Below are 24176 nucleotides of genomic sequence, written 5' to 3' on the forward strand. Positions count from 1 at the left end.
GTTATCCTTGAACCCTCTCTTTCCATCACGCAGCACCTTCAATCCACCAGCAAATCCTTCTGGCTTTACTTTCTAAATATAGTCCAAGCATGAGTCCCACGCCCTCCAGGCTGCCCTCAGCCCCAAGCCAAGTCATCCTCCTCTTCTCTCCAGACTGCTGTCTAGAGATTTAACCTACAAATCTTCTGTCAGGACCTAACCCTTCAGGACTTCCCCATTGATTTCCTGGCACCCCCTCTTGCCACCCCACCCTTTCCACAAGTCTTCCCCACTCAAGAATCAGAGTGGTCTTTTAAACATGCAAATCAAATCATATTTTCCCTTTTCTAATCCTCCCAGTAGCTTTCACTCCTCTTAGAAAACAAACCTGAAACTCTGTACCATAGCCCACAAGATCTGCAGCTTACCTTCTCTCTGCCCTCACTCACTACCACTCCCTGCCTTCCAGCCACAGGACGCTGGCTTCCTTACTTTGCTTCAATTTCATTCCTGCCCCAGGGCCTTTGTATCCCCTGCCAGTGGGGATACTGCTGCATAGTGGCTGTAGCTGGTGTTTGCTGGACACAGCTAGCATGGCTGGGGCCCAGCGTGTGCATTTAGTGGAAGCTACAAGCAACACACACACTTTGCATTTAAAAAGAGCACATCAGAAAAGATTTTAGGCCCTCACCGTCCCTGTCAAGTATGGCGACAAACAGTAGTGGTTTTGGCAGAAGGTCTCTGTCCAGTTCTCTTTGTCTCTGAGTCTTACACCATTCATTCCTCCCATTCAACCGGTTTTACTTTGGCTATGTGACTTTATTTTGTGAGCTTCTGTCTTCTGTTCTTACACTTTAACCTATAAATCTTATGTCAGGACCTAAGTCTTCAACACATGGAGTGCAAAAACCGAGTGAGAAGTGTGCCTGTGAGAGAGAATGTCTTTGTAAAAGAACTGGAAGCCATAACAACATAATGCAGAACTCTCCATTATCTTGTAATATGCCACCTCTCTCTTCAGGGCAGAGAGGGATATCCAGGTAATAGGTGGCGCGCCCAGCACATTGGTCGCTTACTAGAGTGCCTCAACGTGTGGCTTCAGACCTGAGAGACCAGGTGAGCAAGCCAGGCTGCCCTGGCGCGGTGGAAGGCACGGTTTGGGTCATTCAGTGGTCGGGGACAGAGGGACCTGAGCTCCGGGCCCCTTCCAAAAGGTTCCTCATCCACACAGTGAGGGGCACCAGGAAAGGTTCCCTGCCCTTGACTCCCTCTGTCCAGGGGCTACTACAGTGATCTGTGCCCTTCATAACCGGGACATGGGGTCTTGAAGGAGCGAGGAGCAGAGCGAGGGGGCAATGGGCGCGCTGCTCCCTGCGCGAGCGGGCCGGGCCCGGAGCTCTGCGGGCTGGAGCCTGGGGGAAATGAACGAGGAGCGTCTGCAGCGCTGTCGCCCGCTGTGTGATTCTGAAGCAGCAGGGGGCGCCCGCAGCTTCCCTGCGCGCCCCGCCCCCAAGCTCGCTGCCCGCTGAGAGCGGGCCAGGACCCCGCGGACGTGGACGCCGTCCGGCCCCGTGGACCTGTGGTCCAGAGCGGGCGCTCGCCGCGCGGCCTCCCCCCCCACGCCGGCTCCGCGGACGCGCAGCGCTCGCTCACAGCGGCCCCCACCTGAACCCTGCACCCTTGCGTGACCCCGCGGCTCTTAGGTGCCCGCAAACTGTTCTGATCCGCAGGGCTGACCACGCGCTCCATGGGGCCCCTCTTTTGAGAGAGTACTTATCGCACGAGGGGAGTGAAGGACCCTCCAGCACAGACACGGGTTCCTGCGACACGTGTGCCACCTCAGGGCTCCCAGCCACCTCCCCTGAAAGACGAGGGTATTCGGAAGAGGACGGGAAGCTCCACATGGGACTCCTTTTCCCTAGAAGACGCCAGAGGGAGGAGAAGCCCCAGGGGGTTGCGGTGGGAGGGTTGGGAAGGGGTGAGGGGATCCTCCAGGGTATGTGCTGGCACATTGTGGGGGTGCTTTATGCTTTATCTCGTTTAATGTCCTCAACAGCCCTTTGAGGTAGGTGGGCATAAACCCATTCTGCCGAGGCTCAGAAAGAGAATGGAACTACCCCAAGGCCACTGTGCTGGATATGAGGAGAGCCATGTTTTGTACATTTGTCCTAATGAATTTCTCACAGTGCAGGTGACAGGTGACAGGAGAGAGACGCCGAAACTGAATAGACCAAGGCCTGGGTTCAAAGTGGAAGCCTCAGCCATCTCTGCTGGTTCCGCAGCCAAATGAGCCACAGGACCAAGGGAGAGGGGCTGGCAGTGGGGGAGCCACGCCCTCCGGCCTTGACATAGGTAGGACACTCCTCACCTGGATATAGGTGAAGGTCCTTGAAGGAAAGGAGAAGGACTAGTAGAGCAGGTGGGATAACACTGGGAGAGAGAGCTCCTTGTAGAATTTGCCCTGGGCTAAAATTTTCTAGTTGCGCCTTTGAACACTACAAAATACTCAAAAGTCACTTTCTCAGCAGTTAATCATTCACTCTCTCCACAGGCCAGATGACCTTTACAAGGTGGTTGGGATTTTGTTTGCCTTTATTAAAAGTCCTGGCGTTTGTGATTGGAACAGTATCCTTTAGGTGAAGAAGAAAGGAATTTGGGTGCAGTACAGACTTGGTTTTCTTCCTGTGTTCCATCTGCCAGGAGTTCGGAAGCACTTTCTCAACTTTCATCACTGAGAGGATGAGTTCAGGACTCAGAACTAACTGATCATTTCTAGCTGGGGCCCTGTGGGGTGTTGTGTGCTACAGTACCCTAATCAGCTTTGCACATAGAGACATACAAGTTTTCAATTTTAATATAACCATGTAAAAGGTAATTGTCCTCCTCTAAGAATTATGGAGGGCAAACTGGCCATGTGATCTGGGACAAGTCAGCCAACCTCTAAGCCGCAGATACCCCTTCTGCCCAGAGGCAGAGAACTTCCAAGTTGCCTTCTGAGGCAGATGCTCGGCAACCTGTAATCTTGGAGGTGACTATGAAAAGCTATCCCTGTTCCAATGACTATTTTTGACTCAGCGATTAGAGGAGCTTATCAGGCTGCACCCGAAACTCTGACATTTTGATGGCTGGACAATTTCCTAGGCTTCCCACTGGGCACTCCGATTTAAGATCCCTAGCCAAACACATCATCCCTCCCCTCTTCCCTCTTCTCAGCCTGATTCCTCTGGCTGCTCTGTTTCTCTTCCTGGCACCGAGCTGGGCAGCTCAATTGCATTTTTGAAGTCTGCTATAATTCATCCTCCATGTTCATTTGGCTCCTGAGACATGAACCTTCTCGTTGTGAAGTGCCCGTTTTATTTATAGTCCCATAACTTCTACCCAGTTCAGGGCCTCGTCACCTCCACATGGGCCCTTGCTCCTGCCCTGAACACCCTCAACGGCCTTCCTCCTTTCCCTCCCTACCTGACCCGTGAGGGTTTGCTACCAGCTGCACTGCACTAACCCTCAGCTCTGGCCAGTCACTCCCTGCTACAGACCCTTGAATGGTATCAGGCTTCAGCAGAGCTCAGCGCCCCTTCCACACAGCCCAGATGTTCTCACCTCTCCCCACATCTTCACATTTCATCTGGAATGTGCAGCTTCCATACCTGCCTGTAAAATCTATCTCTTCATCAAGGCCCATTGCAAATGTTACCTTTTCCTTGAAATTTTCCAGGAGTCTCCATTAAGGATCAATTTTTCATTTATTCATTGAACAAATATTTATTGTGCACCAACTGTGTGCCAGGTGCTATTCCAAGCACTGAGCATTCAATGGTGAGGTGAGTAAGACATATGAGTTCCTGCTTGCAGGGAGCATGCTGTTGATGGATAGCAGAATAGGAACAAATACAGAAGAAATTTTTTTATAGATTCCAATAAGTACAACAGAGGAGCTTAGATCCATCGGCCTTTACTACAGTGGCTTATAACCTTCCTATTTATGATCAAATATTCACTTGTAAGCCCTCTGAGGGAAGAATCTGAGTCTCCTTTACCTTTGTAACTTCCACCATGCCCAACCTCATCATCTCCGTGTAGCAGTCCCCCAGTGTGTGTTTGTGAAAGGAAGTGCGGAAAGAAGTCTTGGATTCAGAAAACATTTAAGCAAGTACTCCTGGCCAGCAAAGGAGCACCTATTAATGTCTTTACCTGTTAAATTCAGAATTAAAATATAAGGAAATTCTCATCTTGTAGTTTTCGACTTCTCAATCCATAGAGATGGCTGTCAGCATAAAAACCTCACTCCAGATAGGAGACGTAATGTAGGGCAGGGGATGAGCATGGTTACAGACCTGGGATTTAGTGCCTGCTCCACCACGCAATTGCTGAGAGGTTCTGAGCAAGATCCTTAATCTCTCTGAGCCTTACTTTCCTTGTATGTAGAATGGGGGTCATAAAACCCACCTCAATCCAAAATTGATTCAGGATTATCCTGGTCTGTTGCTGGCTCTGTTTGGGAAACTAAGGCAGGCTATCTACCCTCAAAAGAAGAAACCTTTTAGATACAGAGATATTTTAATATGTCTAAGTCTACCATTCTGGATCCTTAAGGAAAAAAGAACAGAAAGAATCCTGGGCCACTAGGATAACCTTAGGCTGCCTAAGAAGCAACTGGCTTCTTTCTTATTCTTCCCTAAAATATGTCTTCCTAGGGTTGTACCTCTTCCAACTATTAGGGTTTATTGCTTCAAGCACACAATTGGCTTCCCTAAAAAGCATGCCCAGATGACCCCATAAAAAATAAAGTCTCTTCTTGCCCTTTGCCGTGATTTGCTAGTGTCAGTATCTGAAATGTGGCTTGTCCATTATCTACTCACCAAACAGATTGCAAAGCCCCGGCTGACCTCTCTCTAGCCCACCACTCCCTTCCACCAGAGTTGCAGACTGTTTTACATCTTCTGTGTCTGCCAAAAGTCATTCATCCTTGCAGCCTCCATGCTAGACGTATTCCAGTGTGGTTGAGTGGTAGGGAATGACTCAGCCTCAGGACATTGCAGTCAGAATTAAGCCTCTTGAAGCATAATATTAGTCCAAAATGATGTGATTTCAGTAAGATAAGGATTACACCAGTGACCACTGAGAAATACACTGCCCCTTGCTTGTCCAAAGTTTCCTGACAGGTTCCAGAGTCTTGGCAAAAATTCCTGCTACATTGTGAGCTGTTACTCCATTTTAAAATTAAGTCCCCCCAAAATGGCTTTTGGCCATCAAGGTCTCCTTTATGATGAAGAGGGGATATAAACAACTGCTTGTTCACATATCCCTCCACTTTGATAAATATTAATTGAATTGAAAAAGGGGAGTGAAACATAATACATAGCAATCTTTCCTTGGCACATTTCTTTCTCATTAGCATGCTCCAGGCACATCACCCACTCCTGACTGCTGCAACTAACCAGGACCCCGGTGAGGAGCTTCTGCAGTTTCTGCTCTCTCCTCTTAGCACAGGTGTAATTTTCTGGGGAGGGTGGGAATGGGGAATAGAGGGTTCTCCGAGTTTATTAAAGTTGCAGGGAATTGGAGAAAATAGACTGGAATACTCTATCAATCCTTATTCTTGATGCCCAGTATACCTCCTCTGCCCTTACTTGGAACATGGTAGAATACCTTACCCTTAACAGAAGAAAAGATAATCACAAAATAAAAAGACACCATCTGTATTTAAAGGGTGGCAGAAGCCTCCTCTGTTGTGGATGAACTAGACTCAGTTTTATGGGGATTACCTGCCCCTGCTGGTGCTGTGCCACAGCCCCTGCACTGAGTCCCAGGAGTGCTGAAATCCTTCTCCAGTAGGGTCCCAGCAGCTGCTGCCTTTGAGAAGAATTGCTCCTGCATTTACTTTCCATCCAGGGGTCATAGGATTTCACTGCTACCACTATCTGGGGGTATAAGCACAGAGCCAGGAGAGTTTGTGGGAACCTCTACTGACAAGAGACCATCCTCTGAGGGTCGGGACCTGGCTCTGCTCATTAACTCATATGAAGACATTCTACCTCTAAGATTCAGCTGTAAAAAGGAGATCAGAAATATATTATCATAGGTGATTGTTGTTGAGAGAATTATGTGATGTGCATTGGAAAGCACTTTGTGCTGAAAGCATAGTACAAATTTTGTCACATAGCTATCACAAAAAACGGTTTTGAAACTTTATTTTGGAAATTGAAATACAATAAAATTGGTGTGTATGTCTGTGTCCTTGTGTGTGTGGAGAACTCTGTGACTCATACATGGATAGTTGTGTAATGACCATCACCATAGTGAGAATGCAGAACTGTATCACTTCCTCATTCACTCCCTGAAGGACATTAGTCATGGTATATTATTAATATATTGCTGGATTCAATTTGCTAACATTTTGTTGAGGATTTTGCATCTATGTTCATGAGGGATATTGATTGGAAATTTTCTTCTACTCTCACTGTCTGATTTGGCATTAGGATAATGCCGACCTCATAAAATAAGCTAGGAAGTGTGCTCCTCTTCTATTTACTCATTTCTTCTTGAAGCAGTTGCTAGAATTCACCAGCAAGACTATGTGAGCCTGGAAATCTCTTTCTTAAAGGGTTTTAAATTATGAATTCAATGTCTTGAATCATGAAAGGAATATTCAGATTATCTGTTTCATCATGACTGAATTGATAATTTGTGGTTTTCAAGAAATTGGTCCATTTCATCTAAATCTGTATGGAGTGGTGTGTAGTAATTCCTTTATTATCCCATTAATGTCTATAGCGCCTGTGGTTATAGCCTTCTTTCTTACCTGATATTGGTGATTTGTGTCTTCTCTCATTTTTTTATTAGATGCTTATCAATTTTATTGATCTTTTTGAAGAATTATTTTTTGACCTCAGTGATTTTTCTCTCTGATTCTTCTGTTTTCAGTTTCATTGACATCTGCTCTTACTTTGTTATTTCCTTTTTCCTGCTTGTTTTGCATTGATTTTGCCCTTCTTGTTCTCATTTCTTAAGGTTAGATGATTCATCTGACATCTTTCTTCCTTTCTAATATAAACACTTAATCCTATAAGTGTCCCTCTAAATATTGCTTTAGCGGCATCTCATAATTTTCCCTGAGTCATCTTGCCTAACTAATGGATTATTTTGAAGTGTTTTGTTTAATTTTCAAGTTTTTGGACATCTTGCTACATATACTTTTTATAACTATTAAACCTAAGAAATCTAGAGAAGCCATAATTTTAAGAACAAAATAATTGAGCACCTCCTGTGTGCAAAGCACTAGGCTAGGTGCTGTTTTGTGTGCAAGGCTGCATGAGATTTAGCTCCAAACTTCAAGGAACTGACTGGGAGGAAACCAAGACATTCATGTAAACAAGTGAGATGCACAGCAGTCTGTTATACATGTGTCTAATGTGGTGCAGAGCAGTGCTGAAACAAGGCTCTTTTCCTGCTGAGTTAGGGTGAAGGGTACGAGGTGGGCCTTGAGATTCCCATAGTGAAGGTCTGGACCATTTCTATTTAGAGGGTACTTTTCCTGGCAGTAGGTCCTGCCTAGGGGCACTGTCCTCCCAGTGCCCAGCATAGCCTGCTACCACTTGGCACATTTCGCCTGCTCAATTCACACATGCCTATGGAGTTGAACGCAGTAATCAGACTCACTAGGCTGAGGTTCTTCCATAGGGTGAAGGCAGCTCCTATCCTTTAGAAAAGTGGTCATTGGTGAGTGTTTTCTGGGCCAGCAGAGGTGAAGGTGGAGTGACAAAAATAAAACTACTATCAGAAGAGTAATCTACTTCTCGCCCATCCTGCCACCTCACAGATACAGTCTATCCTGTTCTTTGTCAGAAATTGAGCAAGAGTCTAGAAGTCAAGGACTCAAACCAGAAACCAGCTTGTTGGCAGACCCTGGAGCATGCTGCCACATTGTGAACATGAGTCAGGTTAGTTGTTAGGGATCTTGGCCTGTCTGGTCTAAAGAAGCCAGAGAAATGCTAGTCAGTGAAGCCAAAGGAGAGTGAAATGGCAAGGAGTGGGAGAGAGAATATTGTCTTAATCCTGAGGGCTCAGAATCATTGCATGAAGGAACAGGGAAATATGATGTAAAAGTAGCTCCCATCCCCTTGACACATATCAAAGATCAGCAAAAGAAAAAATCCTGGGGAACATGAGAATGAGTGAACACAAAGTCCTAAAACCTTATCCTTTTCATTCTTCTGAAGTTTTCAGTCATATTTTATCCCCTTTCCCATTTTTCCTCAAAAACAGATTTGCAGTGTCTAGTTCTAACTAAGGTCTCTACGGCCTAGGGAACTATGGCTAAAGCACTTCAAGAGGAAGATTGAAGTCTTTTGTACTTACTGGCTCATTTTTGTAAAGCATTGGAAAACTGAAAATTCTAAAGCATTTTCTATCAGCATTTGAGTAATAGTTTGGGCTAAAATTTGATTTGTTTTCATGATGTCAGCATGTGGGGTTTTACCTAGTTACTTATGTCGCAAATGTGTGCATAAATTCCAGATGTGTAATGGGAATGAAGTGAGGGAGGATGTGCAAGCCAAGCACATGACTGCAGGCCGCTCTGGGCTCTGGGACTGACCGCTCACCAAGCCTCCGATGGCATGGTTCCTGCGCCTTAGTCATGCACTCTCAGCGAAGCCTGCCAACACGCAGCTTCATGTCCCCCAAGACTCAGCAGGGGACAAACCTTACAGATGGATCTGGCGTGCCCAGGAGGGACTGTGACCATTCTCTAAGCAATTGCGGCTTCCATTCAGTCTCCTCAAGTGATTCTCCAGCTCTTCAGGGCCTAGCCTGCTCTGGGGCAGACCTCAGAAGGCACAGCAAGCTTCAGCAGGCCTTGCAGTGCTGAAACCTTCAGCCAAGCCTCAGCAGCCCCGAAGGGTAAGACTCACAGACATGGAGACTGACACCTGCTGCACATGGTGCCAGGTATCCCACCAAGAGCCAAAAAGAGTCTTTGCCTTACGGCATGTATTTCTCGCTTCTCCTACTCTTACTACCTAAGTAATTGGGAAGGAATTGGTGTCTTTTCTTTCAGTGAATTCCTAAGGTGGTTTCATTGCTGCCAGGAAGCAGGGAGGGAGAGGCAGCCAACAGCCAGCCTGTGCTCTTGGTGAGGCTCCGTCCAGTTCTGTGGGGTTGCCCTGAGCACTGCCAGATGGCTAGCATTCCAGGACCCTGGGCACCAGCATGCTAATCTCCTACCCCTGTCACCGTGACACTCTAAACATTTGCCACTCCCAACCCCCACATTTTGAAATGCCTGTATTGTCCTATTACATGAGAATCACTGAATTCTCTTGACTAGTGACTTTTTTGTTTGGAAACATCTTACCCAGTGATGGTGGAGTTGGCAAACTGAACCACAGGCACAGTTTGGCACAGGGCCTGTTTGGTTTAACCATCAAGCTTAGAATGGTTTTCATATTTTTAAAGGGTTGGGAGGAGAAGGAGGGGAAGTGATAGAATCTGAACATGGTCTGCAAAGTTTACATTCACCCTGTGACCTTTACAGGTGAAGTTCATGACTCAGCGAACGATGGCTAAGTACCAACCATACTGCCAGGTGCTGGAGATACGATGTTCAAGAAGACATCATTGTCGTCCCAAGGGAATATCAGGCAGAAAATAGGTGTGGGAGGAAATAAATGCACCGTAACACCAAGTGCAGTTGTGCAGTGGTAGGGTCATTGGGGCTATGGATGCACAAAAGAGGGGCATCCAGCTCAGCTTTGGAGACTTAAGAACTACAGATAAGGGAAACCTTCCAGGAGGAGGTGCAGGTAAAATGAATCTTGAAAGAGAAATAGGTACTAGCCAGGAGAAGTGTGTAGTGAAACTCAGAAGAGGTAGAAAAAGCAGCCCAGGCAGAGAGAGAAGGGCATGTATAGAGGCTGCTAATGGGACACAAGTAGAGTGCTAAGAGCTGAAGGGGCAGAGGGGGCTGAGATCTGTGCCAAAAGACTTTGTATCTCACGCCTAGAAGATTGGACTTTACCCAGGTTCAGATGCTGGCCCCATCACTCTGTGTAACTGCATAGCCTTAAGTGAAGTACTTATGACCTTTCTGTGCCTCAACTGTCTCATCTGTAACATGTAGTTAAGAAGAGTACCTGTCCCATAGGGTTGCTAAGAACATTAAACGAGACAGTGCGTATAAAGCATGCAGAACTGTAGCAGTGCATCATCAGCACTCAGAAAATGTTGGTGACTGCTGTTGCCATCAGTCACTGTTCTTGTCATGCTGTCAGCAATAAGCAGGCATTGCAAGCTGTGAGCACCTCCCATGCGCCTATCTCTGCAGTAAGCAGTAGACACAGAGGCCTTACATATCTTACTATATCTGTGTGAGACTTAGATCGTGAAGACTTTTCTGCAGGCAGAAAGTGTGAGAACCAGTTCCCTGATGCTGTTGGCCAGTCAGGAAATGGTACTTGTCTCCCTGCTCTTTGCTGAAGGTGCTCAGGTCAGCATCAGCACAGTGTCAGTGCAGTGTTTGCATCTGAGAGCCCAGGAATGCCGAGGTCTGGAATGAGAGCATTACAAACTCCTCAAGTTGTCATTCATATGCTTCCTTCCTTGTCCTACGAGAAAATACCAAATATGGCTTAATAGTGGAGAAAAGTGTCAAGCCTTCATCAGACCAGACTCATACTTGACTGTGGACTGCTTTTTTCTGCTTCAATGGCCCTACCAAGTCATCTGCTTTCTAAAGTTTCTTTGGACTCATGAAGTCCTTCGGTGGCTCTTTACTTCTTAATACAAAAGACAAAAGCTCTTGACATGCATGTGTTGACCAACCCCAGGCAGAAGTACACGAGAGGGCAGGGCCCTCATCCATGAGTTGTGCCCCTGGGCTTCTCATCCCTGGAAATGGAGTCCACAATGCAGTGAGGAATTGTGCTGAACGGAAGAGGAGTCACTTCTGCTCTCCTTTGTGGACTCTCCCTCCAGCTGCTTGCCTCAGCTCATGGACCCTTCTCAGACACAGACAGAGCCTGGAAACAGGCTGGGGAGTACATGCCAGTTTGCAGCAGGCAGGCCTCCTTTTCTTTTTCCTGTCAACAGTGCAGTGAGCAGAGAGGGCTCCCTCCTTCTGTTAAGCCCCTCCACAGCTTCTAAGCTGGTGATGGCCTCTAAGGTTGGCAGCCTCTCTGTGCAGGTCAGCCATGTGGTAGTGGAGCACCAAGGATGTAGAGCTGCTGAGCGTGTGGCGGGGCCTCTCCATGATGCTCTTAGCCAGGTTTCACCGTCCCCACAGCGGGAGCAGCCTGGTACCGGCAGCAGGCAGCCTCAGTCACTGAGCCCAAGGCCCATGCTAGCCTGGGCTGTGATTATGCAATCTCTAAGTGCACTGGGCTCCTATGAGAAGGAAGACATTATCTCTGATATTATTGTATAGGAAAGAGAAAATGTTCCTGTGCTCTGCAGCTTTCTGGCTGAGCACTCTGTGCTTCATGCTCTTATTTATTTCCTCCAGAATATCAAACTTGACATCACAGAGACACAGGTCTGTGGACATTTACAGACCATCTACCTCTCCCCACCCCACTCTCCTCTCTTCCTCAGCCAACCTGTCCTCTGCCTGTGGGCCTCAGGCCTTCTCAGCTGTCTACCCACAGCCTTCCAGTGCTTACCATGTACAGCCACTGTTTTAAGAGCTTTGCTCCATTGTATTCATTCAGTTCTTACAATAGCCCCGGGAGGTGGGGATTACCATTGTTCTCATTTTACAGTTAAGGACACTGAGGCCTAGAGAGGTTAAGTAACTCCTCCCAGGTCACACAGTAAGAGCAGAGCATGGACTCACCCTCAGGCCATCTGTCTCCATAATTTGTGATTTTTAACCCTGCCCTATTCAGCCTCCAGGTCTGGTGCTTTATCTGTGTGGATCTACATACAGAACAAACCATGGGCACCAGGGTGTTTGGCATCCAGGCCAGTGGACCCCATGGAGTCAGGGAGCACTACTGATCCACAGTGACCTCTGGCCATGTGAGAAGAGCAACCCCTTGGAGGCTTTAGATAATTCAAAGTGGGCAAAGCTCTCCTTTCTCCCTGAATTGCTCACAGAGCTTCTCAGGTAACCCCACAGTTTGAGTGTCTGAAATCCCAATGAGAGGCCTGGCACTTCCAGAGCAATGCCTGGGGCTCTGAGAGCTTCCCGGAACCAGCCCTTCTTTGAGCAGTGGAGCTATGGGCAGTGGGGACTGGACACCTGGGCTCTGGGGCCAGCCACCTGGGCATGGCCAGCAGCTGGCCACAGGGACCCTTCCCAGAAATGCCCAGGCTTCATGTCTTGGAGTCTGTCACAGTCTATCTCAGTCCGGGCCTGTCTGTGGTTGTAAGTGGACAAATGTGTATCTCACGTATGTGTCCATTGGGTCGCCACATTTGTGTCTTCATTTTGTGTCTGTGTGTCAGGGCTCATGTCAAAATATGGATGTGTACCAATGTGAGCATGAAGGATTTATGTATATAAAAACGGGACAGGCTGGAGGTATGTAGCTGTGTATCCACGAGTGTATGTGGAGGCAAGTTCTCCACGGTGGTGCTTTTAGCCACCTTGACATCCTTCCTTTGCTGCTACGGGGTGATGGGGCCCTGCCTAGCGGTTGGAAGCAACTTAGTTCCTTTCAGCTGGATTTTGTTCTGTAGGTAACAGCCCCTCCAGCTTTCCGAGGCTCCCACTGGCTTCTGCTTTCCCATCCTGCTCTGCAGCAGCCATGTGGTCTGCCCACATCAGAAGGGAGCTGCTAAACCTTTGGTTCAGAGGCAGTTTTTGAGCCAAAGAAAAGACAGTGCCTGGGAGTCCCTGAGCCATGGCAGGTCTGTGTCAGTGAATTTCTGCATCGCATACCACTATCTCCTTTTGAACCAAGCCTCTCTCCCCTATCCCCAGATGGCACAACTCACGGGTGAGGGCCCTCTGCTCTCTAGTCATTCTGCTGCTGACTGGTTCTGAGTGGGGGCTAACACCACTCTGTGCCGCCTCCAGCAGCCCTTTAAGGTCTCCGGGGATTCTAGCGTAGCCTCCACAGTGCCCTCCCTACAAAGCTAGGGGAACCCGGGAGGGGGCCCTGCAGCCTGTGACTATTTGGAGTCTGATGGAGAGGGAGATACCAAGCCGCTGGTGGGCTCTGAAAAGAGGAGCCACACTGAGCGGCAGATGTGGGAGCTGGGCTTGCAGCCTGGCAGGGAGCAGCCTGGGCACCGGTGCAAGAGCACAGGTGCGGAGTCACTCCATCTGCAGCAGTCCTCACGCTGTCTTGCGCTCCCTCCTCAGCACCATTTCCTTCCCCTCCCCAACCCCTGTGCTCTGGTCTTCTGGGGGTGACCGTCCTCAAGACTGCTCTTGGGCCAGCAGGGCTTAGGCAGGGTTCCCCAGATGGGGAGTCTCCTATAATGAAAACAGTCAGAAAGCTCTGTGACCTCTGACAAATTGCTTAAGCCCTCTGTGACTCCATTTTTCAGTCTGTACAATGGGGATAGTAATAGGATTATGGTGAGAATCAAATGAGCTTCTGTGTGTAAAGCACTTAGAAGAGTACCTGGCAGGCAGGAAGTACTCAGTAATCCTCTGCTGTTAGGAGACCATCCCAGACATCAGTCTGGCCTTTCCCCAGGGTCTGCTGGGGTGGGTGGGAGTGAGTAAGGAGATGATTTGTCTTTTGTTGTTGATTGTCTAGGCTTGGAAAGGAGGAGCAATGCCCTTCACCCCTGGAAAGGCTTCCCACTGTCCTAGCGTAGGTGGCTCCATCCAGCATGACCCAGCCTACAGCAGCCTCCCAGTCAGGGCAGATGAGGGCTGTAAGGGTATCAAAAACCTACTCTCCTAGGACAGAATCAGTCTCTTTCTGCTCTTGGCTCATCTCTGAAGTCTTTTCTTAAAGGTCAGTAGAGCAGAGACCCCTCTAGAGTTTGACTCTGGTGGGAAGGCCAGCAGACATAGGCTCTAAAAATAACCCTTAAGAAGATTTTAAGTAAATACTTTCTACAATTCAGATCACAATTCTTTTTTGTTTCCTAGAGAAATGTTGTGAAGCCCATTTCTACAGGGGAGGAAATGTCAAAGTTTCCAGAATGCAGGACCAGTTTTGGATAAGGCTCTGCTCTGGGGGTCCCAGCCATGCCAGAATGACCAGCAGTCTCAGTGTGGGTCGCCCCCATCCAGTCCCACCTCAGGGGTGGTCCCAGTGCTGCTGCCCCCTCCCCAGCTGGGCACATTGAATGATCTGAGCCCTATCAGCTTGTTTCTGTACCCAGAAGCAAACTGGCAGAAGGGAAGGCGGCTTTGGTTTGTTACAATTCGCTTTTCCCCCAGCATATGGCTCTCAGAGGTGGTATCTGGAGAGCACCGAGTCTGTCCAGTTTACAGGGACCAGCCTAGACTGGGCACATAGGGCAGTTCCCGGGCTGTGGAATGCCCAGGGGAAGGGCCCAGGGACCCGGTATAGCGCAATGCAGGCCGACTGGGACAAGCCAGCCCTGGCCAGCGACGGAGATGTCTTTCCAGTTCCTTCTCACTGCAAAGGGAGAAAAGGTCAGCGGGGTGCTGGGATCGCTGTCGGGGGCACAGCCTTCCCCTGGGGAGGTCCAGACCCCGGAGGCCATCGGGGTGGGGAGAGCAGAGAGCGGAGGGCCGGGAGGAACGTGGGGAAGAGAGAGGGGGAGAAGAGGAGGGAAAGAGGAAGGAAGTGGGGGAGGAGCGGCGGGGAGGCGGAGGCCGGAGCTCGGGCACCTGCGGAGCGGGGCGGGCGCGGAGGAGAAGGCGGCGGGGCTGGAGACTCGCCGCAGCGGGAGGGAGCCCGGCCTGGTTTTAGTGACGCCCGGGGGGAGGCCGCGCCCGCGGAGTTGCCCCGCCAGCCAGCCGGGGATTTCCTGCCGGCTCTCCGGTGAATGGTGGGCTGTTGTCGCCGTGTCCTTCCTGGGGCGGGGGTTGAGGCCGAGCGCCTCCGCGGAAATGAAATGTTGTTGTACTCGCCTCTGCCTCTGGTTCGGAATTTGGGGATGGAGAAGATGGCTTCTCTCATAATTTATTCAGGTGGCTGTCACTGTGGTCACAGCTGGCCCCGGGCCAAGAGCAGAGCTGGAGAAATTGAAGCGAGGGAAGGGAAATGCGGCCACAGTACAGACAGGCCGCAGAGAGAACACTGCCCAGCGGTAGAGCCAAGCCGCGCAGTCCTGCTGGCCCTCCGGCCCCTGGGGGCCCCTGACGCGTGAGCATCGACCAACTACTAAGCACTTTTTACATAGCCACTCTTTACCCCCAGAGTCCCCCCTATATTAGCTAGTATTAACCCCATTTTACAGATCAGAAAACTACAGGTCACAGAGGTTAAGTAACTTGTTCACAGTCACCCTTGCAGGAGCAGGAAAGCTCAGAGTTGAACCTGATCTCCCTGACTTTGCAATGTTTTCCTGCATACCAGGCAGCTCTCCTGGTTTCTCTTCTTCAGAGTCCCAACACTTCCTTCTCACCAGTGTTCTCCTCACCCTCTCTCCCTAACCCACCAGCAGCCCTGCTCAGGCACCCAGTTGCCCTCCTACCTCACTTCAACTCTACAGTGTCTGAGAGGCTCTGGGACTAGTTCACACTGAGGTTTCAGTGACTGGGAACAGCCTGAAGTGGTCTCTGGCTTGTCTCTCCCCAAGATTTGCCTTTAAAAAAGAATCTCAGCCTCATGTTAAAGGACAAGTTCTTAAGAGAACTGATGTAAGTTACAGCCAAGAATGTGGAGCAGGACTGGCGCAGCAAGGCCTGTGGGGGCCCCAGCCGCACGTGGGCAAAGCCCCTTCCATCAGTGCGCATGGCTCTAGGAGGTGGGTATGGGGAAGAAGAGCATCTGAAACTTGTTGAGAACCTACTGTGTGCCTGGCACATTCTCCACACACTTCACAAATGTTATTACCCTGTTACTCCTCACAGCTACCATGGGGGTACCCATCACAGAGAAGGAAACCATGGTTTTCTTTGAAATGAAATAACTTGCCCAAGGAAATGCTGCTAGTAAGTGCCTGGGCTGGACTTCAAACCCATTCACTCAATCTGTTATTCATTAAGTGTATTTTTCTTTTCTTTTTTTTTTCTGTGTCTAGGTATTAGGTGATGAGATGTATGATCCTCCTCTGCTTATGTTGGCAAGTGGGGAAATAGATGTAAACAAATCAATACACTAAGGTGCCATGTGACAGTCTGATAGTTGCAGTATGGGGTTCCCACGGTGGGCCACAGACGCAAACTCTGTGGCCGCAGCTACCTAGGAGCAGGTGGTATGGAGGTGGCAGGGAGTCAGGAAAAAAAGAAAACCTTCTTGAAAGAGACCTAGGGCCAAGCCGTTTTCCTCACTCTCCCCGGTGCCGCTTTCAGAAGCCCTTGGCATGGAGGGGAGTGGGGAGAGGGGCCTCATCTGGGGCCTCTTTAAATGTCCCTCGACTCCCCTGCTCTGGCCACCTGACTTCACTGCGGCGTTTTGAGGATTATTAGATCGTTATGAAGTACCTTGTATTTCTGGTATTTAGGAGCAACGTCAATGTACAGGAATCAGCTTCTCAGTTTTTTTTTCTCCCCCGGTTCAACAGAGGTTGGTTTTAAAATATCTTTGACTTGAAGAACAGGATAAAAAAAACAAATGTGGGAGCCTGAGGTAAAAACAGAAAATAGATGAAACCCAAAGTATTTTCAAGGTGTCTTTCTCTGTGTTTCTGTTTGGCAGGTTTTAAAAGTGTAAAGCAAAGAGAAATTTATCTGATGCAGCATTTACATAAGAAGCACGTTCAGAAAAAGAGACTGTGATTCTGAAGGTGTCCTTATACTGCACTAAAAATCTCCCTTGGGACCAGAGGAGGTTTAAATTAGCTGGAGAGAGGAGGGAATAAAATCCCCCTTTCCAAATTGCAGATCTCTTCTAAATTGAAAATTTCACCTGAGGAAGTGATCACACTGTTCAAGAACAGACAAAGCCCTCTTTTGTAAGGGCTCCACCTTCTCTAACTTTCACTACAATTCCCTGGCTCTTTCTACAGCCACTTAACAAGTCCTGACATTGCGCTGTTCACAGCTATGTCACAGGCCTTGAGCACAGCTCTCAAAGAGGCCCTTGTTTGTAGTGGCTGTGCATTTTGCTCTAGAAAAATATCAACAAGCCATTTAATTGATTTAAGAATTCAGTCAGTGGGAATAGCACAAACTCTCCTGCACTTCCACAGGCTCTTATCATGTGTGTGTGTGTGTATTTGTATATATTTTCTCTAATGTCTACCAGATATTTGCATGTTAAACTGCACAGAATTTCACAAACAGGGATAATGCTATTTACACAGTGTTCTGGTTATCTATTGCTGCATAAGAGAATACCCTAAACTTAGTAACCAGCTACCATTCTGTGAGGTTTTGTGAATCTGAGGATCAGAAATGAGGGCAGGGCTCAGCTGGGTGATTCTCCTGCTCTAGGTGGCATTAGCTGGAATGCTCAGTGGTATTCACCTGGTTGGTTTCTGATCTGAAGGGCCCAAAACAGTTTTTCTGACACACCCTGCACCTTGGCAGTGTGGCTCTAAGGCTGGACTCCATGCGCTCCTTCCCTCCATAGACTCAAGGCCTCTCTGCCCAGTCTCGCCTTACATATAGACTTCCTACATAACAGTTCAGGTCTCTCAGAACAAGCGTTCCAGGACACATCAAGTGGAAACTGCTAGACCCTATCAAAGAGCTTTCTTTGGAGTCCAGCATTCCCGGTGTCTTCCTCACCCTCTCGCACCCTACCTCACCCCAGCCCTGCCTCAGGCACTCATGCCCAGAACTGGCACAGTGTCACCTCAGCTACAGTCTGTTATTGTCAGAGGCAAGTCACAGTGCCGCCCAGAAGCACGGGATGGGAAATAGACCACACCTCTCTGTGGGAGGAGGCTTGGAGAATTTGATCTAAAATTTTATCTCTAACCCAGTGGCCAACTACACTCAGTGTTGCCAGACTTCATGTTTAAACTTATTTTTCTAGGGATAAGGCTAGAATCTGAGGTTTGGATGGAACTTAAAGATCATCTAGTTCAACATTCTAATTTTACAGGTAAGATAAGAGAGACCAAGAGAAATTCAAGAATCTGGGGCTCCGAGATACAAATTCCAAAGGCAAGCTCAGATCCAAGTGTCTGACCCCAGATTCAATTAGATACTTACTGACTGCCTACTAAATTCACAGTGTGGCATTTGTACTGAAGGAGGACAATACAAAGTTAAGTTACAAGTTTCTGGTGTCCAAGAGTTTACAATTCAGTGGAAGGGAAGAGTGAAGAAAGTAGTTAATACAGGAAAGTAAAAACTGCAGAAATATGCCATGAATTTGATAGAAGGATAAATCCAATCTGGTGAGGTGGATTATGAAGGGATTTCTGAAGATCTGGGTTTGATGTGGGCCTTTAAAGGAGTAAAACTTTAGGTGACAATAGAGCAGGCGGCATTCTAGCCAGAGCACATAGGTAACAAAAAGAGAGAGAGGATAGCCAGGGATGAGGCTGAGTGCCAGGTTGAGGAGAAGGACAACTATGCATTGTCCACACACTGTGACCTGGTCACCCTGGAGATCTGAGGGGCACACTGTTCAGATAGCCATCCAGACCTACACGGGCCTGGGCTGGGTTCACCGAGATGCTTTACAGCAAACTCTCCTACATGAGCACAATGAACTTGTTTCTAACCCAGCTGTTCTCATCTCCGTGGATGCCCTTAAAATATCCTTGGGTCCTACTAAGTTAGTTTCTCTGAGATGGGACCCAGGTCTTGATTTTTTTGACTCCTCAGGTGATTTTAATGTGCTGGAGCAGTGGTTTTCAAAGCTAGTGGGCATCAGAATCACATGCAGGGCTTATCAAAACACAGACTACAGGCCCCACCTCCAGAGTTTCTGGTTTAGAAACCCTCAGGAAGGGGCCCAAGAATCAGCATCTCTAACAAGTTCCTGGTGTTGCCCCTGCTGCTAGTCCCTGGACCACACTGTGAGAGCCATTGCTCCAGACAGTCAATTTAAACAGTGACACATAGAATCCACCTCCTTGGAAACTCTCTCTCTGGAAAGAGAACTGAGGTTGCACACTGCCTAGCCCAGAACCCTGCTACTCCAAGTGTGGTCAGTCTCCGGCCCAGCAGCACAGGCAGCGCCTGGGAGCTTATTAGAGATGAAGAATCTCAAGCCACACCCCAGACCCAGGGAATCAGAATCTGCATTTTAACAAGATTGCTCAGGTAATCCGAAGGCACAGTACAGTTTAACAAGCTCTACTCTTGAGTTAAATTCTGAGTGTTAATGCCTCCTGGACACCTGAATCTTGATGGCACCATAGCAGAGGTCCCCAGGCATAGCAACTATAAGGACTTTCCAGAGTTGGGGCTCTGACTAAGCCATCTGTAACACGTGAACTCACCTGAGCATTTTAACACATGAACTCTGAATTTGGATAATAAAGCTAGATAACAAAATATATTTTGTAAAAGCCTTTTAGCAGTTTATGAAGGACTTTCACCTATTACTAGTTCTACATCTGTTAAAAAATATTGAAATACCCAACTCAAGCACAAGTAAAAGGAAACAAACTCTAATCATTCAAGTATCAGGAGTACCTGCTACTTTAAATTTCCTTCCTGGCTCCTACCAATGGGTGGCCCCAGGCCTTTTTCACAACCTTGGACCCACTTCCAGACTGGATGAAGCTGCTATTTTCAATGCAGGTGTTAATTACCTCCTTCACACTGGTCTGCTACCCTCAAAACGAAATGCCCCCAACTGTCTCTTAGTTTCTTGCCTAAGGAGTTTTTTTCTTCCTCTTTCCACTGTGGAGAGTTAATGATCTAGTCAGCATTTCACCCAGTGGGTTTGGAATTTGGCCTTATTTTCAGGTGACTTGCTCCAAACCAGTTCCACCTATGCTTACCATTGGTAAGATAATAAAAGTCTTCCTGACCCCTTCCAGCAGCCCAGACCTCCTGCTTTAGCTTTTTCTCCAGGTAAATCCATTTAATCTCCTTCAGTGGAGGAGTGAAGCGTGGTTCAGGCTGCTGCCCTGACTCATGTCCACTCTCCAATAGCCAATCTCAGTATCTATTGGATTGTTCCCAAACCAGAAGAGCAGTCTTTCATAGAAGAGAAAAATCACCTGGGGAGGTCACTTCAGCTCTTTCAGCAGTGCAGGCATGGATTAAATGCCATGCTGGCAAGGCTCCAAGTGAGACAATTCCTTGTGGAAATTCTTGTCATTTTCACAGGATGCATATTTTCTATTTTTAACAAAAGAACACCATTCTCTGAGGATGAGAAAAAGCTTTGGCTCACAGGAAAGAAGAAAGCCACGTCCATGCCAGTAAAAGAGTGAGTGAAGCCTCTTGAAAGAAAAATCAATTTTCTTATCAAGATGTAGGTAGTTAGACTATGACTAGACACAGTCATCAAGATGACCTGGCAAATCAGGTAGTTTGCATTATCTTGTGGCAGGAAAGGATAGGAATAAACTATGCCAGGTAGGTTTCTTTGTGGGTATGTGTGTGTGGCCAGCTTTAAGAAAAACAATGTACAAAAATGAGTGCTTGTGAACTTGATCAATTAGGAAGGGATTACCTATATTGGAAAAATTATTTTCCCCAAGTTTCCTTAAATACTAAGTACCCAGGACTTGAGGACTCTAAGAGGAGATGGAGCTCCTTTGAGGGCAGCTAGCTGACTTGGTCTCGCAGGATGACAAGCACCCACAGAGGGATAATGTAGCCCAGAGTCTGTTTCTTGGCCTCGCAGATGCAGAAGCTCAGTCTGGAAATACAGAGCTGATAGGCCTCTGTAGAACTAAGTACCACTAATCTGACTCATAAGAGTCCAAAGTATAAATTATTTCCCAATTTGTTGCTTTACTGTGGGGTCTCCCCTTTTTGTTACTTAATTCTACAAATTTTATTGAGTGCCCACTATGGGCTCAAATTCCCTGCCCTCATACTGCATTCATTCTAGGGGCAGAGATATATGATAAGCAAATAGCTATATAATGTGTCAGGTAGTAATATGTGCTATAAGAAAATTAATGCAGGTAAAGGGTAAGAGAAAATGTTGGGGTGGAAGGGAGACTATAGGTTTATTCCCATTTCATTTAGGGATGTCAGAGAAAGCCTTACTAATCAGGACAGTTTGAGCAGAACCCTAAAGAAACAAGGCCCAGAGATTTCTGCAGGAGGGGAACTCTTGGTAAAATCACAGCAAGTTAAAGGGGAGCAGGAACTTGGTGTGGTGAGGGAACTGCAGGGAGGCCAATGCAGCTGCAGAGAAGCGAGAAGGGGAGTAGGAGGTAATATTTGCTGATGGCTTGGGTGGGACGTGTGAGAGAAAAGAATAGAATCCAGGATAACTCCAAGCTTTGGGTGTGAGGAACGGGAAGAATGAAGCCTCCATTTGCTATGAGTCGGGAGAAAAACTTGGTGAACATGTGGGTTGTGTTGCTGGGGAAGAAGCAGGAGACCGGTTTTGGAGATGCTAATTTTGACATACCCATTGTATATCTGGAGACGCCTGCCATGGGCTACATGTGTCTGGAATTCAGTAGAGATCTAGGGTGAAGATACAAATTTGGGGGTCATGGCATATAGGTGGCATTTAAAATCCTGACGCGAGAGGAAATGACCTAAAGCGAGAGTGTAGATGGAGAGATCTGAGCTTCAGGACTCTCCAACCTTTACAGGTCAGTGAAATGAAGGAAACTCAGCAAAAACCCAGCCAGAGATAAGGGAGGAGAACCAAGAGAGAGCAATGGCCAGAAGCCAACAGAGAGCGTTCCAAGGGAGAAGCGACAAGCTGTGTCAGATGCTGCAAACAGGCTGAGTAACATGGAAACTGAGACTTCATCCTGCAATTAGGAACCAGGAAGTCCTCGCTAACCTTGACAAGAGCAGTTTCAATGGAGAGGTGGGAACAAAAGCCGGATTGGATGGGGTTCAAGAGAGAATGAAAGAAAGGAAGCAAGGGGGGTGAGTGGAGAGATCTTAAGAATTTTGCTGGGAAAGGAAACAGAATTGAGGTAATGGTGGAGGAGGTGGAGGAGGGATTAGGGTCCAGAGAATTTGTGCGGGTTTTGTTAATTTTTGTTTTGTTTTAGGATGGAAAGTAACAGAGCATGTTTGCTGGTGAAGGAACATTTTTTGGAGTGAAGTCCTTGGATGGGGGAGAGAAGGTCAAGTGCACAGATATAATGATGGCCTTAAACAGGATCCTGGTGGGTGAGCCTTAGTAACGGGGAAAGCAAAGTGCCCAAGAACAGTGTTAGACGTAATGGTGGGAGCGGGCTGTCTTCTGCTTTCAGTGAAATGGGCAAGATTTCAGTTGAGATTGAGGTCCAGGTTAGACGTTTGATGAAAAAATGGGAGAGGCTGATGATGTCTAGGACATGAAGAGCCAGTGATTGGTCGGTGGTTCCCAAAGTGTGGTCCTGAGACCCACAGCATCAGTGTCATCTGAGAACTTGTCTGAGATGCAAATTCTCAGGCCCCATTCTTTCTTTGAGAGGGCATCTCTCATATTTATTGATCAAATGGTTGTTAACAACAATAAAATTCTGTATAGGGGACTCAATGCACAGTCATTAATCAACCCCAAGCCTATTTCTCAACAGTCTCCAATCTTCTGAAGCATAACAAGTTCTTACATGGTGAACAAGTTCTTACATAGTGAATAAGTTCTTACATGGTGCAAGGGCAGTCATATCACAGAAACTTTCAATTTTGATCATACATCATGATTTATAAACAATCAAGTCAGATATGATTATTCATCTGATTTTTATACTTGATTTATATGTGAATCCCACATTTCTCCCTTATTATTATTATTATTATTATTATTATTATTATTTTAATAAAATGCTGAAGTGGTAGGTAGATGCAAGATAAAGGTAGAAAACATAATTTAGTGCTGTAAGAGGGCAATTGTAGATGATCAGGTGTGTACCTATAGACTAAGTATTAATCCAAGCTAGACAAGGGCAACGAAACATCCACGGATGCAGAAGATTTCTCTCAAAACAGGGAGGGTGAGGTTCTAAGTCAGGCCCCATTCTTGACCTCCGGGATCAGAAACTCTGGTGCCAAGTTCAAGCCTCTGTGCTCTAACAAGCCCTCCAGCTGACTTGGCTACAAGCTTCAATTGGAGAAGCAGTAGTTTAGGGATATAAGGTGTGTTGCAAGGCAGCAGTAAGAGCCTTCTTGAGGTTAGTGGTTGTTGAGTTTAGAGTGAAACCAGTCAGTGCATTTCATCCGAGTCCATCCTGAGAATGCATTCCCCCTTCCAGCAATTCTATGAGGAATGGGTAGAAAACCCAGTTCTAGCTAATTCGCTGCAGAAGACTGTGGGGAAGGGCTTCTAGAGAAGAGCCCTTCACTTTTACAAATGAACTCAAGGAAGTCAGAATCCCTTCTCTCCTTTGGGACCTTTCTTCATCTCATGTCCCTGCCATTCAGCAGCAAGAGGAGTTTCTTTCATGTTCTTAGTTTCTAAGGTTCATTTTCAAAACCCAAGTTAGGCCCACCCATTACCTTTGAGGTCAGTTCATAGAGCCCATTAAACAAGCACCGTGTGTGTGCTGGGCATTGAAAGAAACAGGGCCCCTTGGCCTGTATAACCTTTAAGTGTAGACTTTCTTCCTCACACTTAGCTGAGGGATCCTTTAGTTCTCCAATAAATAGACTGACACTAAGGCTGCTGGCATTTTAAACATTATTTTATCATTCACTCCTTTGCTGTCACTGTTTCTTGCTTGGTGCTAAATGCTGCTGACCCTGCCCCTGCCCACTGTGAGAAGTCTCTGACCAAAGGTGGCATCAGGAGAGCCTTGGCAAGTCCACCTTGGGAAGGAGACACCACACATCTGAGGGAAGCAGGGAGAGCAGGAGGAGGGAGGGACCAGAGTGCATGCAGTACCCACAGTAAAGCAGTAATAGCAAAACAATACAACAATTCACTAAAGGAACAGTGATACACAGAGGGCGGGTGCCCCACGACTGTTGGAGATCTGGCACAGATGACTCCTGCCTGTCATCGTTGGGTCTCCCCTACCTGTCTGCAGAGGCAGGCAGAACAGGCTGGTGCAGGATGGCACCTGGATTGAGAGCCAGCCCACACCCAGGTACTCACAGGACAACTGGTTACACCTCA

General features: G+C 47.5%; 1 long non-coding RNA gene across 4 annotated transcripts in view; it reads left to right on the forward strand.

Annotated features, from left to right (window-relative positions):
- Positions 1-1915: 1915 nt before the first annotated feature.
- Positions 1916-24176, forward strand: part of LOC140847668 (uncharacterized) — a 28229-nt gene continuing 5968 nt past the window's right edge. The window contains exons 1-4 of one of the 4 annotated variants that reach the window (XR_012127669.1): positions 1916-2331; positions 2531-14542; positions 21712-21935; positions 22126-22242. This is a non-coding gene — a long non-coding RNA (uncharacterized lncRNA). Of the gene's footprint in view, positions 14543-21711; positions 21936-22125; positions 22243-24176 lie in introns of all 4 variants that reach the window. The other 3 variants (XR_012127668.1, XR_012127670.1, XR_012127671.1) reach the window with 3 other exon arrangements.

The sequence above is a fragment of the Manis javanica genome, unplaced genomic scaffold (genome assembly GCF_040802235.1).
Source record: "Manis javanica isolate MJ-LG unplaced genomic scaffold, MJ_LKY HiC_scaffold_35, whole genome shotgun sequence".
Taxonomy (NCBI): Eukaryota; Metazoa; Chordata; class Mammalia; order Pholidota; family Manidae; genus Manis; species Manis javanica.